The sequence below is a fragment of the Azolla caroliniana genome, unplaced genomic scaffold, assembly GCF_043228905.1.
Source record: "Azolla caroliniana isolate FFs.n. ecotype wild unplaced genomic scaffold, voAzoCaro1.0.p SCAF_11, whole genome shotgun sequence".
NCBI classification, from domain to species: Eukaryota; Viridiplantae; Streptophyta; class Polypodiopsida; order Salviniales; family Salviniaceae; genus Azolla; species Azolla caroliniana.
In genome coordinates, this window is record NW_028230446.1 from 14,967,730 (window position 1) to 14,981,103 (window position 13,374).

Sequence of the window (13,374 nt, forward strand, 5' to 3'; positions counted from 1 at the left end):
TTTTCCCTAGTTATCAATATGTTTTTAAGAAGTATGAGCATCATTATCTTGCCTTGGTAAGGTATGTGATCAAGGGCTTCTAAACTTTTTGTACCTATAGTCGTGCTCAAACATCATATTAGATGTTGCATGCATTGGATCATATCTTTATAAGAATGGCCACTCTAGAGTCTAAATCATATTGTCTAAATCTAGAGTCTAAATCATATTATCAAAATCGCCAAAGAGAAACTCACTATCTGTGATCTCGCATGTTGAACCACACTTATTTTAGGATATGCCCACCAGAAACTGGGTGAAGGAATGTTGAGCAATATATGTGGTAGAGACTCCAATGATAAAGGCCAAAAATCTTGAGCCCAGTGTTATTGAGATTGTTAAAGTTGCACGAGTGTTCAATAGTTTTCTAGTTAATCATGTTGCAATTTTCTTTGTAATACTGGACTTTTTTGTATATTGCCTTTGGCTACTTTATGTTAATACCAATGGAGGATAATTTTATGGGGAAAAAAAAAATCGCCAAAGAGAAATGATGAGAAATGTGAAAGAGAAGAAGATAAAACAAATCCTTTCTTTAACAATTTCGTTACCATTTAACAATTTTGGGTTATTATCCTGTAGTGTTTTTGGAGTAGTTTTGATAACAATAGAATACCAAACACAAGTTTATATTATATTAAAGATTGAGGGAAAGAACTCCTTTAGTAGTACATAAAGGTGTTACAATACAATGCCCATGTATTTTCATTATATTTCATTTCATGATATTTTGGTGTTTTGTTTTCTGAGTTTGGGTTGAGGGGTGTATCGGGTAACTTGTAAGTAACTCTTTTATGTACAACAGATATAATGGTTTGCGAGAGGCACCCATGATCCCTCATATAATTGATTATACACCATAAGACGCGTACCCACACTCTCTCTCTCTCTCTCTCTCTCTCTCTCTCTCTCTCTCTCTCTCTCTCTCTCTCTCTTTCTCTCAAAGACAAGACGACAATAAACGACGCAATATCTTGTTTGGTCTTATAGGCCATTTTGGCGGTCTTAACAAATACTTAGTATATGTCTCTTTCTTTGTCGTTGTCTTGCAAGCTAGTTAGAAGGCATATTGATAGTTTGTATTTATATTGTAAGTAAGTACTGAGAAGGCTCTAATTAAAAGTTAGGAGAAGAAAGTAGAGAGCAAAAATAGGTTAAGGTAGGAGGTATATTTCAAAACTAAATAAAACTGTGAACTGGTCGCGTCGCCTGAGAGATTCGAACTCTCGCGGGGAAACCCCATGTACTTAGCAGGCACACGCCTTAACCACTCGGCCAAAGCGACCACGGATATAAATATCATAATTATATAACTATTTAAATAAATTATGAATAAAAATACCCTCCCCTTTTGTACCTAAAATTGGCTTCTCTCGAGCTAATCCTATCCTCTTAACACCAAGATTTTCCTACTATAAATTGTGACATTGGTTTCACTCTTGGTGTTACCCCATGTCACATTTCGCCCTTAGCTTACCAAATGCCCGATCTTGTTTCTCCCAAGCTATATAACTTCTCGTGCAATCACTCAACATTGGTCTCTTGTGGTTATATGATACACTCACGCAGCTTCGATGCGTGGCTGACCGAGTTGTACACCAACAGGGAATCTCAATGTCGAGTGGATTTCTACGTACACAGCACGAATCATATGACTATTTTGAACGGAACAACGTTTTCTTTCTCTCTAGATTATCATCATATTTGCATGTTTATTTCTCTCTAGGTAATATAATATTTAGAATTTTTTAACTCTAGAAAAAACCAAGCCTAAGAGCTAGACATACTCTCTTGTTTTATATTATTCTTGGTCCCCCCATTCCCTCCACCCGAACATATTCCATACTATTTCGACTCTTCTATAGGCTAGGGAGGAGCTCATGAGTTTGATATGCCCATGAGTTCACAGAAGTTTTATATATTGTAACAAATAACTATGAGAGTAATGGTTTAGTTGTCATAGTATTGTTAGTAATTTCAAGAGCATAAGGTCATTAGTTCAATACATTCATGGGGCATAAATTTTAGAAGAAGTATTACATGGTTTAATCAAGATAAATGAATGTAAGGTTTCAAGCCCACAACCTTGTGTTGATATCCTAACATTAAACCACTATAAATAAATAAAAGGAAATCAATTGCAAACGTATATGATATGGCATAAAATCCTTAACTTCGTATATCTACCATTTCTCATGTGACTTCAAATCAAGTTTCCGGGAATCAAATATTATTGAAAATGAAATTTTAGCATTACATATTGTGATGTTCGACAATGCTGAAAAACATATGTTTACGATTAGAAACTTGTACTAATTGAGTTCAAGATGAAGAGTTCAATGATCATACGAAATCCATTACAAGTGGAAATTTATCATGATTGAGTTAGAGATGAAGAGCTCAATGTTCATAGGAAATCCATTACAACGACGAACTTATCGTAGTGGAGTTACAAATGAAGAAATCAATGCTCCCAACAAACTTATCATGTTTGATACAAAAATGAAGAGCTTAATGCTCATAGGAAATCCATTACAACTAGAAAGTTGTGCTCCATGAGTTAGATATGAAGAATTCAATGCTCATAGAAAATCCATGTTTATGGTTATGAGTTTACATCTTCGAAACTAGGGGAAAAGTAACTCAGTTTGTGGGTAAGTGCTAGAATTGTATGACTTTTATTTCTATTTTTATTATTTATAATCTAGCATGCATGTGGAAGTAACTGGACCCTTGTTGGGCATCAACTTTTGGCTTAGGTTCGTTACATGTATTGATCACATGTTGACTCAATGGGAGGTTTGTTGGAGCTACTAGTTTGTTTTTATGGATCAATAGTTAAGAGTTGTGTAAGCAAAAACGTGAAAGTGAAAACTTTCTAAAAGTCTTTTCTTTGTACATACATATGTACATATTACATGCATGAATTTTGGCATCAAATGTATTTAGCGTGGCTTCTCTGCTTTTGTGAAAGTAATAGAAAAATATTCTCATCCTAAAATCCAACCCACATAATAAGGGGCAAATGGATTGTACTCGCTCTTGGCATATTGCAAATCCTTCTTGTTGGGAATGATCACATATGCCATTGGCGAAAATCAAATGTTAGGTTTCCAAGAAATATATGCTTGAAACTTTGGCGATACCAATGCTTCTCTTTGAGTGGTAATACTTCAAAGTACTCTTGGAAAGACTTTGAAATTTTTTCTTATGAAGTTTCTTCAAGTGAAGATATAAACACCATATATGCTCCCATTGAGATCATAGGCATATACACTTCCGAAATTTCCATGGCACAAGAAAGAGAAATATTGTGTTCCAAGAGCAAGAAGTGAAGAAATGGTTTGGAATATGGGGTGCATCATACTTTTGATATTGCATCAATAGGTTCCTTATGAAATAAGGCTATTTTACAATCCAATGTATTATGTTTTGCTAGAGAAGTGGAGAATAAAACTCCAAACGTATATAATGCATATGTTGCACCAAACAACAACAACAACAACAAAAGTAACTTCTCTATATGCATAGATTGCAATTTCCCTTACATACTTTATCCCACCCTCTCTGACCCTTCCATACAAATTAGCTCATTGTCATCCTCTTTGATGTGAAACTAGTATCAACAAGGAGGGTCATAAACTATGCATGTTTTGGCTTGAACAAGTTCACGTGTCATTATAATATACTCTACTATGAAGGCCCCATCTTTGATCACATTAAAGCTTGGTAAATTTCAAGGTGAGAAATTAGACCCAGCCACTTCATTCAATTTCATTTGTATGTACACTCGTATGAAAATATATACAATTATAATGTTCAAAAGACAGTTTTAAATTTATCTTCATTTTCGATTAACATATTCCCTATTATTTAAAGCATAGAAGAATGCATTCATTCACAAACCTTCCACACGTGAACGATATATGTATTAGTTTCACGCATTCATGCACAAACCTTCCGCATACGTGCAATATACTAACACGTGACCAACCACATTCGTACAGCCAAAGACAACATTCATGTACAAGGCCAAAGTGGGTCACCTTCATGTGGTATGTACAAATAAAAAATAAACTAATATGATTCAAACATGACTTGCACAAAGAAGATAATCAAATTCTACGATAACACATTTCATTCTCATAACCAACGAAACAATTATGTTACTTTATTTGTTTGCTTTTAATAAATAAAATGGCTTGAAGTGCAAAATCCTATTAACTTTTGTATGGACTGTCAAAGGCTGTCATGAACAACCCATGTGAATCGAAGAATGAGTTGGTGTAGAAAATTTGTATGGACATATAGATAATCAAGGCATCAAAACATGTTAAACAAAATATCTTTCAAACTCTAATGTTCATGGTAATCACACTAATAATTTAGACAAAAATATCAAGATAGCATAATTGTTTATCCATTCAAGTCGAGGTTTCTCTCTCTTTTCAAGAGGTCATTCTACATCTTAATTAAAAAACGGACGTTTACCTTTAATGTTTGGGTTTCGTTGCTTAGTTGCTTGAATAGACCACATTTGTTCAATAGTTTTAAATGACGTGAAGATGTTCATGGATTTGTCCATTGTCAATATCCTACACTTTGAATTAGACTCGTAAAACATGACATTCTATTGTGACATGCACATAAATGGAAGTGGATAGATAGATAAAGTTACTAGTAAGTTTTGTAGCAATGGCAAATGTTCATACATTTGTGTACATTGTCAATATTTCGCTTGTGGTATTATAATGAAATTGTTTGTATATCCGACCTTTTGAATTAGACTCATAAAACATGATGTGGACATAAATGGAAGTAGATAGATAGATAGAGCAATGAAGGCAACAATAAAATTGTGGATAAAGTTACTAGTAAGTTTTGTAGCAATGGTAAATGATCTCACATCACACACTCTCTTTTTGTTGTTAGGGATTGAGTTGGTTGGAAACCTTTGAAGGCACATCCATGTCTTAAAGATGCAAACCCACATGGGCGACAACCCCTAGACAAAAATTGTAGGCTTTTTGGAGACTCATGTAGAGAATTGAACATTTCATTGTCGACATAAAAAATTAATGTTGGAATCATTAGATGAAGGTAAAGAAAATGATGATACGAATTTTTTTAGAGAATGTTAATATAATTGAAATGTTGGATGTGGAAATTCCACTATTTCCACTTTCACAAGTGGCTATGAAAACTTACACTTTAAAGAATGTTTATTATTATTGAGGATTTTGAGAAACTATCATACTTTCGTCCGTGCAAAAGTATTTACGGGCAAATTTTTGGTGAATGTAATATGTTTGTTCTATCTTCATTCTCGGTCCCTCTTAGTGCCTTTGGCAAATATGTGTGTGGGACTTCAACGGTTGTATGCTTGGTGATTATGTTGCCTTTTGGCCTATTTGTATAATCAATGGGTTGTCATACCCACTCTCATGTAAAAGTTAGGAATAAATTGCCAATTGCATTGACATGTCAAAAGTAGTAACGATAGATTGCCATGTCAATTCATCGGACTTTTCTAGCCATGATGACACTTGATCATGGTTGTAAAGAGGTTGATTCTATCCAATACATACTTCATTCACATTGGTGGAGCCGACATGTCAAGTCAGGACCAAGCAACCACACCCAAGGATGCGACCAAAATAAACGATATCAACCTTGTGTTCATGCATGAAACAAACACTAGTGAAGATGGGGGCATGTGCTAGCAACATGCGTCGAACAAAATCCCAACATATTGGTCTGTGATGGTGACGACATTGGATTTATGTGCGTGACACACTGACAACATCCCTCAAGAGTTACGTCTACCCCACGATTGATGGCAGATAATGTTTCAGTGTGAGGCGAGGGCATGGACTTTCCCACACAATCAGAAAAACAACTCAATGTGTAAATCGACCACGACAATGGATCAACATCCCGATCGATCAAGAAAATGGATCGACATCTCCATAGATAAAGACAACATATCAAGTTCCAGATCGATCAAAGACAACATATCAACTTCATGATCAATCGAAGACAACAGAAAAAGTTCCAGATTGATCGAAGACAACAGATCAAGCTCCTGATCGATCAAAAGACAACAGATCAAGTTCTTGGTCGATCAAAAGACAACAGATCAAGTTCCTGATCGATCAAAGACAAAATATCAAGTTCCTAATCGAACAAAGATAGCTTATCAACGGATCAACATCCCGATCAAATCGATCAGAGACAATGGATCAATGTCTAGAGTCTAGACTCTAGATTGACCAACCACGGGGATTGAAAAATCTAGATTCTCAAATGAAGAAGAAATTAAAAATAAAAAAAACAGATATATTAAATTTTGGATAAATATAAACAATATGTTGCTTTTGATGATGCTCTCTAAATAAAGCAGACATTTCTTTTTCCCCTGCTTTTTTTTGTGTTTTTTGCTTTTTGGCAGAAAAAGCTTCACCGTCCTCTGTTTAACTCCCAGCGAGGACGAAGATGAAGCTCTTTCTTTGAAGCCAAACAGAAAACACACAGAGCGAAGTAAAATACCCCTGTTTTTCTGTCTCAAATCAGGCATTTTGCTGGTGAAAAAATCGTGCCTAGTGATGGAACTTGGGGTTTAGTCTGTTGCTTTTAAGCCCAAGAAGCTGGACAGCGAACAAAATTAGGGTTTTCCATCTCTCTCACTCTGTCTATTGCTTGCCAATTTCTAAATGGAAGAGAAAAACAAGTGGTCCTCTAGTATAACGAGATTTGATCTTCAGTTTTTGCCTTCCCCTGTTCCACATTAGCAAGATTGGTTTATGGGTGGCTATGTTAGTTTTTCTAGTAGTTTTCTGATGTGTGACAGTTTAAAGCTTCAATACCCTAAACCTTTTGTTGAGCGATTCTAACTAATATACCTGGTTGGGTTGGCTCTTCTCTCTTGTCACATTGTTAAGCCATGTTTAGGCTCCCTCTTGAAGAATGTGAGAAGCTCGAGAAACTCATTGAAGCGTATGCCTTTGGAGAGCACAATGATGATGGCCATGGTGATGTTCCTGGTAGTGGTCATTGTCATGGTCATGGTCAAGATGATGATGGAGGTGATGGTGATTTTCATAATAAGAATCATAGACCTGATGGTCATGCTCATGATGAATTATATGGTCATGGTCATGGAAATCGGCATGATGGTGATGGTCAAGATCAGGTTCATGAAGATGATGGACCTTTACATGGTCAAGAACATGAGAATGAGGTTGAGTTTGTCGAAGTTGACCCCACCAATCGGTATTGCCGTTACCCCAACTTGCTTGGCAAAGGAGCCATCAAGAAGGTTTATCGAGGCTTTGACAAAGAAAATGGGATTGAAGTCGCTTGGAACCAGGTAAACCTCAATGCCCTAGACCATGTCAAGAACGAGGTCCACTTCTTGGAGTCACTAAATCACACCAACATCATCAAGTTTTACAAGTTTTGGGTGGACGAAAAGAAGCGAAAGATCAACTTCATCACCGAGCTTTGCACCGATAACTTGTCGAGTTTCCGGCAACAACATCGGCATGTATGTGTGAAAGCGGTCAAGGATTGGGCCCGGCAGATACTAAGAGCACTTGCTTACCTCCATAGCCAAAATCCGCCCATCATGCACCGAGATATCAAGTGTGAAAATGTCCTTGTGAATCGTAGCAATGGAAAGATCAAGGTCGGCGATTTTGGGTCAGCCACTCTAGTGAATGAAATAAACCACCTACATGGCCTTGTTGGTACACCAGAGTTCATGGCACCAGAGATGTACATGGAGAACTACAATGAGCTTGTTGACATCTATGCTTTCGGGATTTGCATGATAGAGCTCCTCACACTAGAGACTCCTTACAAGGAATGCAAAAACATACTTCAAATTTATAAAGCCGTTACCCAAGGTGTGGCCCCGAAGGCCCTTGATAAGGTAAAGGATGTGGATGCAATTAGGTTTATCCAAAGATGTTTGGCACCAGTTTCACATCGGCCATCCGCAGTTGAGTTGCTAGCAGACGCTTTTCTACAGCATACAAAAGAGCAATCACGACCAAGCATGTGTGAGAGACATTTACTTTCGAAGTGTGCATCATTGCCAAACCTCCGTCCGATGCCTATGTTAGGATGTAATGTGAAGGCTGCGAGTGAAAACAAAGGTAGAAAGAAACTCACTTCCCATGTGAGCTTTGTGAAGAGTAGAAACCAAAAAGAACTAGAAGTAACCGGAGAATGGGAGAATGAATCCAAGTTTTCAATGAGGCTAAGGATAACACATCTTAATGAGCCACTTCTGGTTAGGAATGTGAACTTTCCGTTTGATTCAGCATCTGATACGCCCGAAAGTGTGGCTGAAGAAATGGTACAAGAGCTTAATTTCCCACAATCAGATTCGGCTATTATTGCTGATCTAATTGCATCTGTTATAAAGTTTTTAAGACAGGACAAGGAGGATAATGCACTAGCCGAAGAAGCATCTGATGTTGAGTTTGGACATCGGATTATTCCAAGCTATCTAAAAGCCATTGCATAGGAGGCCAATACTCTCCCATCATTCTTAGTTTGTGTAATAACTTGACACAATGGATTATTAATCCAGTTTGATGTGTGGCATGGAATGTTTCAAATGCATGTACATCTCCTCTGTATATCCATGATCCCATGTAGGCTGCTATGTAATGTTCATTGTAGAATGATGAAAGCAAGGCGAATTTGTCGGGTTTCTAACATTATAAAACTTCTGTAAGTTTAAGAGCATTGATGTGCACATTTGATGGTATGTCTGTGCTAGTAGGCCCGAAGAAGAACCAGGAAGTTCCTCATTCTCAATATTATGGAAACGTTGAATTGGAAATCTAGGCAAAAGCTCTCTGTATCCAAATGTAGTTAAAACTGCCATGCTTATTTGCACCACTTCATATTATGGTCTTTCTCAGTCAATTAGAATCATGTTACAAAAGAACTGTCACACTTCTACTTGACCATATGGCCATGCAATGTCCAAGCAACAACTCCATCATGTGAACAATCGATAACTAAAGGAGCAAATTGTCATAGTATTGGAGAGGGTGCCTAAAGGCTTGCATCATACATAGGACCCACGCACTCACTTAGCTGCACCTATTTTAACCCCATACCCTTATTTGTGTTTGTTTGATCGTTGAGTGATTATTTCTCTCTAGGGCCTTTGTCATTGCTAACACATATATTCGAGAGTGGTGATGAGCATAAGCATACATGGATTGTCTTTTCTGAGAGTTACAAACAGTTGCACCATTGCAAATGACATGTCCATGGTTGTAGGGGCCATCGTAACTACTAAGCACGAGCCTAGTAATGAGACAGAAGGGGAATTTTGCAAGATGTAGTTGTGGCTCGCAATGTAGTAGGTATGGTATGGTTGGCGAAGAATGGTGTCATGACCGGCTTACTTTCCATGTTAACTTCCCGGCAAGAACCGATCGGGTGATCCTGGAGATACATGCATGTGTGAGAGAAGGTTCCAAATGGTATGAAACCACTATGACACCTTAGTAAGATGAAAATAAAGTGTTAGCGAGATTTGAGTACTAAGGATGCCTTTGAAAGTTTTAGTAATAAGAATTAGCATGCATTGCTTCCACCGCTTAATTGCTCTGGTAGTGTGTCCATGCATAATATCACATCCAAGTGGAAACAATAAGAACAGGGGAGGGAAAAGAAACAGGGGAAGATCAAATCACCATGGCTGCTGCCCCTCCTCCCAATCAGAAGCATGCCAAGGCTAAATTTGTGAATTGTCCAATCCTTCTCTTCTTCTTGTCAATCACAATCTCCCCATTTGCATCCCATCATGGATGCCTTGCCCAGAGCAGCAGCCTCAACCAGTCAGATTTCACAGCCCTGCTGCAAGACCTGCGGACCAACGGATTCCTCACGGCCGTCGCCATCCTCTCGTTCGTGCCCCGCGCGTCCATCACGCCCCCCGTGACACTTCTCGTCCCGACCGACGAAGCCCTAGGGAACATCTCCAATTCCGACCTCGCCCCGGGAGCCTACTCCCTCCTCCTACCTTATCATGAGCTCCACGGCAGCCTGAGCTCCCGGCAGCTCGGCCTCCTCCCCATCGGCACCTGGATCCCAACTTTCTTGCCCCAGAACGGTGTCCAGGTCACTTCCAACGGTGGTGCCGGAGGTCTCGCCCTCGACTATGTGGGCATCATCAATCCCGACATATGCCCAACCGGCAGCCCGGCCGTGTCTTGCCACGGTATGGCCGGACTCCTGCTCCCGACTTCCCCTGTGAGCCAATTTCCTACCGGATCCCCGGTGGCCCCCGCCCCCACCCCCGCTCCCACTCCCTCCAGTCCTAGTCCTAGTCCTAGTCCGAGTCCGAGTCTGGGAGTTTCTTCTCCATTGGCACCTCCTGGGCCTGGTGCGGCGCCTTTGGTACCCCCGGCCGGATCAGCTGCCTCCTCCCCATCACCCGGTGTGGCCGCCGCCTCCTCCTCACCCCCGCCTCCGCCTTCTCCTACGGAGGCCCCATCTCCACCCCCGCCCCCGGGTTTGCCCGCCTCATCCACTTCCACCTCGCCCGCGAATTTACCCAGTGCCGCCACCCCTCTCTTGCATCACGAGCCGTGCCACATCTTCTTCGCTACTACTTTTGTAGCAATTTCTGTCGTCTTCGTCATCGTATCTCTATTGCCTTAGAATTATAGCTAGAAGAACACAATGCAAAAGCTCTTAAAAGTGGTTCTTTGGTGTTGGTGATTGTAGTACATTTACATTTGAAGGGATTTTTGAGTGCATATACAAAAGAATACTAGAAATGGGGTCTCACAAAAGCACACCAAAAAAAAAAAAACAAAGGATGTAGTGGATTTTGTGTACATAAGATGGTAGAGAGAAGCACACAAACCAAACAAAATTACAAAAGATTTTCAGTTGTATTTTTCCTTCATTCAAGGTCACTTCCTTTTGACCCAAATGAACATAAACTTTGGGGCTATACCTTGGTATGAACCCCCAAGGCATTGCATGAGAGCATGCAAAATAAATCTTGGGCATGTCATCAAAAATGTAAAAAACCTATGAAGACCAAGGCTCGATTCTCTTGATGAGCATAAGAGTGTAGTCTTTATGTTGCCACGACAAGAGATCATCGAGTCGTGACAACGTTGAGACAGATAATTGCCATGCAAAGTCTATTTATAGTGCAATGATGATCATACATCCTTTTTATCATTAAATAAATAATGTAAGATCAATGGAGTCGTCAAGGTTTCCCTTCAATAAGATTACATATCCCATTTATCTACTAAAACCCTCTTCAATCACAAGATTATCCCATTTTATCTACTTGTGAGTGATAGTATCAATGAAAGGTCAACCTTCTTTCTCTACTTCCTTTTTCGGGTAACATTCCAATTGGGAATTCCAAAGATTATGTCAAGTAACCTTTCAATCATAACTTCTGGTTATAGTGGCTTGTAGATACAATTGCATTGTGAGCATCATGATGAGTTTCTTCCTAGTGCACTTGTGTGGGTTGGGGTGAAAAGCTTTGTTGGTGTATTGTCTCTTTTAGCTTTGGATGGATGTTTTTTGGATTAGTTGTAATATTTAGTTGACATGCTACACGTTGCATGCAAATACATTCATGGACACATGAGATCACTTATAAAAATGCATGCATTGGATTTGTGATGCTTGTCAATTGCTTATTGAATGAAAGATTTATAAGATTGCATTAGTAAGCCATGTCTATTTGCTAAATTGGAGAAGCATAATACTAGGGGATGTGTTTACCTAAAAAATGTAGGTAGTATGTATAAATCAATATATATTGCACATTTTCTAATTCAACATTCCTTCTCTAATATGTACAAGCATGGTTCTTTTTAATAAATTTTGACATTAATATATAGTGCACATTTTCTATTACAAGAGTCCTTCTCTGTTATGTACAAGTATGGTTGGTTGTAATAATTGTGACATCAATATATATTGCAGATTTTCTAGTATAGTTCTTCCCGAATATATAATCGCACATTACAATCTTGTATTGAATACAAACCGCTTTAGTACATGATTTTTCACTCAAAACATGGGACAGAATTAAGGATATGAAGCCAAAGAGCTCGACCAATATCTAATTCCAAAAGAGATTGGAAGAAATATACCAACATAGATGGGATGCATGTCATGTACTTCCATACCACACCATTCCAACATATTTGGAATTAATGTACCACATCCACAACATGCAACCCTACCTAGATAGCATATATATGATCCATAAAAATGTACACATACATAATGTAAACTAGGACGCTAATGACCTTTCCTTACTATATCTAGCATACATAAATTATCAAAACATTTTGGTATGAATTAATACATTGGCATTAATAGTTTGTTCACAAATAATAATATGTTGAAACTTGTTAGATATAGCAAATAAGGATTCAATCTATTTGGGATTATGCCTATAAAGATTGTGATTTTTTTTGTAATGAATCACACTCCTTCATTATCAGGAGTCCACTAATGGAATGGAACATGAGGGAGCTTAAAAGCCTCCACCATGGCTACCGCAAAGATTATATGGAGTGCCAAAGGAATCAGAGCATATATAACCATCACCAACAATAGTGTTATTTTGATAGATAAATCCAAGTTTGTGTTATTTTATACCCTTAAAAGAATATATATATATATATATATATATATATATATGTACATACGATAATTAAAAAAAGACAAGGATGCGAAATTGTGTCCTTACGTCAATATGGGAAATGGATGCTTAACATTAAATCACACAAGCAAACCTCTGTCATATGGTGGGATCCAAGACATCTAGAAATGGTTTGGAAGATAGCATGTTAAAGAAAGTAAAGTAAAATAAAGGGGCGAGAAAACATGAGTCAATGTTTCATTGCGCCACATTAATAATCCTCCATATAAAATGGAAAAACATCCTAGAATATATGTAAGTTTGAATATTAATGCAAACTCTATTTTCACATATGTAACCGGCGAGAGGAGAGCTACTTAAACTTATTGCATCAAAAGTTTGTCTCTGTGTACTCATCAAACCTAATTAACATATAGAGGGGAATTTCATCAAAATACGGTGAGATGCGAAAAAACCCAAAGGAACATGGTATTAACTCTTGGGAAAAGTGTTCCAAATTGATGGGCTTGGAACATGTTTATTAGAAAAACTTTATCCATCACAAATATGAGGTGGTGTGTTTAGATGTGGAATTTATATTGATGAGTAAACAGTTCACCTTGAATCATGTACCATACAAAGCGGGTCCGAATAAAATCCATCATCTCAAACAC

The 13,374-nt window shown here is 38.2% G+C and overlaps 1 non-coding gene and 1 pseudogene across 1 annotated transcript; one reads left to right on the forward strand and one right to left on the reverse strand.

Moving 5' to 3' along the window:
• Positions 1 to 1,242: 1,242 nt before the first annotated feature.
• TRNAS-GCU (transfer RNA serine (anticodon GCU)) lies at positions 1,243 to 1,324 on the reverse strand. The gene has a single exon. It is a non-coding gene; the product is annotated as a tRNA-Ser (tRNA).
• Positions 1,325 to 6,512: 5,188 nt separating this feature from the next.
• On the forward strand, positions 6,513 to 8,796 carry LOC147857932 (putative serine/threonine-protein kinase WNK6 pseudogene; annotated as a pseudogene).
• Positions 8,797 to 13,374: the final 4,578 nt, after the last annotated feature.